At 37.9% G+C, this 1,951-nt stretch overlaps 1 non-coding gene across 1 annotated transcript; it reads left to right on the forward strand.

Moving 5' to 3' along the window:
• The first annotated feature begins 1,032 nt into the window (after nt 1-1,032).
• On the forward strand, nt 1,033-1,106 carry TRNAI-AAU (transfer RNA isoleucine (anticodon AAU)). Its single transcript has one exon. It is a non-coding gene; the product is annotated as a tRNA-Ile (tRNA).
• The last annotated feature ends 845 nt before the right edge of the window (nt 1,107-1,951 follow it).

Raw genomic sequence — 1,951 nt, forward strand, 5'->3', positions numbered from 1 at the left:
TGTAGGGATGTCACTTTTGAGATTAAGTTATAAAAGCCATGACTTCTGTCTTGCTGGTACTCTCTGTTGCTGGCTTTGATGAAGTAAGCTGTCACATTGGCAAGGCCTACATGGCAAGAAACTGAGGGTGACCTCTGGACAACAGCCAACAGGAAACTGATAGTTTCAGTCCAAAAACCTTTAAGGAACTGAATCCTGCCAACAACCGTGGGAGTAAACTTAGAAAGAGATCTTTCTTTCCCCAGTTGAGCCTTCAGTTGAGATCAGTGGGAACTCCTTGATTGCAGCTTTGTGAGAGACCTTGAAGCAGAGGATCCAGCTAAGGTTCTTCCAGATTTCTGACTCTCAGAAACCATGAGACAATAATGTGTGTTGTTTTGAGCCACCAAGTTTTGGGGTAATTTCTTATACAGCAATAGATAAGTGATACAGTGTGCTAAAACTAAGCATCAGATCCTTAATAACAGAGATGGCCTTTCCAAATTTATTATTTTTGTGCTATGACATGTGAAGCCCTCTAAAATATGGAGCTCAAGGCAGAGTCCCTTCCTGCCTGGGTATAAAAGCAGTACTGGGACTAGTTAATCAGTCTTTAATTTCTTTCTTTTTTTTTTTGCTTGCATGTTCCCTAAAAACATTTTGGAAAAGCATGTGCCATTGCATATTTTTTACTTTATAGTTATTTTTTCCCTTGTGAATTTAAATAACTACAAAGAGTGAAAAAATTCTGATGTTTTGTAAATATTGACATTTTAAAATACGACTGTTTATATTACTCTTTTAAGTGTATCCAATAGAACCTAAATGATATATCTGTTTGATATTCAACAACATCCTTTTAAAACACATATGAATAAACTCTTCTTCGACAGTTAAACATTTTACATTATTTATTTTTCTCCACGAATTCATATTTCATTCACTTCCACTCCAGAATTGTATCCTAGTTCAATGTATTTTATATTTAAAAGTCTTGTATTGATCTTCCTATATTTTTCTGCAACAAAAAATACTTTTTTTAAAATTAAGGGTGGCCGGTTAGCTCAGTTGGTTAGAGTGTGGTGCTAATAACACCAAGGTTGCTGGTTCAATCCCAGCATGGGCCACTGTGAGCTGTGCCTTCCTTAAAACTAAACAAACAAACAAATAAATAAATAATAATAATAATAATCTTTTTTTGTTTGTTTTTTTCTTAAAGATTTTTTTATTGGGGAAGGAGAACAGGACTTTATTGGGGAACAGTGTGTACTTCCAAGACTTTTTCTTTCCAAGTCAAATTGTTGCCCTTTCAATCTTAGTTCAGCTTCAAGTTGTTGTCCTTTCAGTCTTAGTTGTGGAGGGCGCAGCTCAGCTCCAGGTTCAGTTGCCATTGCTAGTTGCAGGGGGCGCAGCCCACCATCCCTTGCAGGAGTCAAACCAGCAACCTTGTGGTTGAGAGGATGCGCTCCAACCAACTGAGCCATCCAGGAGCTCAGCGGCAGCTCAGCTCAAGATGCCGTGTTCAATCTTAGTTGCAGGGGGCAGAGCCCACCACCATTCCTTGCGGGACTCGAGGAACTGAACTGGCAACCTTGTGGTTGAGAGCCCACTGGCTCATGTGGGAATCGAACCAGCAGCCTTCGGAGTTAGGAGCACGGAGCTCTAACCACCTGAGCCACCGGGTCGGCCCTGTTTTTTACTTTTAATCATAACACTCTATTTAAACTCTTCTTCTGGATTGAACCATTAGGAATATCACAAATTGATCAAAATCACATAAGTATATTATAAATTTTGATAATTATTAAATCTAAATCTAAATTTTATTTGCAATGCATCTTTTAATGGGTTTGTAACTAGTTTATGCATCACTAAATCATGTTGCTGGAATAAGACAGTATTCAGTATCAATTCTCTTTTTATTTTTTCTTCATAGTAAAAGCTGAGAGTCCTCGTTCACATAAATAAGTAC

The sequence above is a fragment of the Rhinolophus sinicus genome, linkage group LG05, assembly GCF_036562045.2.
Source record: "Rhinolophus sinicus isolate RSC01 linkage group LG05, ASM3656204v1, whole genome shotgun sequence".
Lineage (NCBI taxonomy): Eukaryota > Metazoa > Chordata > Mammalia > Chiroptera > Rhinolophidae > Rhinolophus > Rhinolophus sinicus.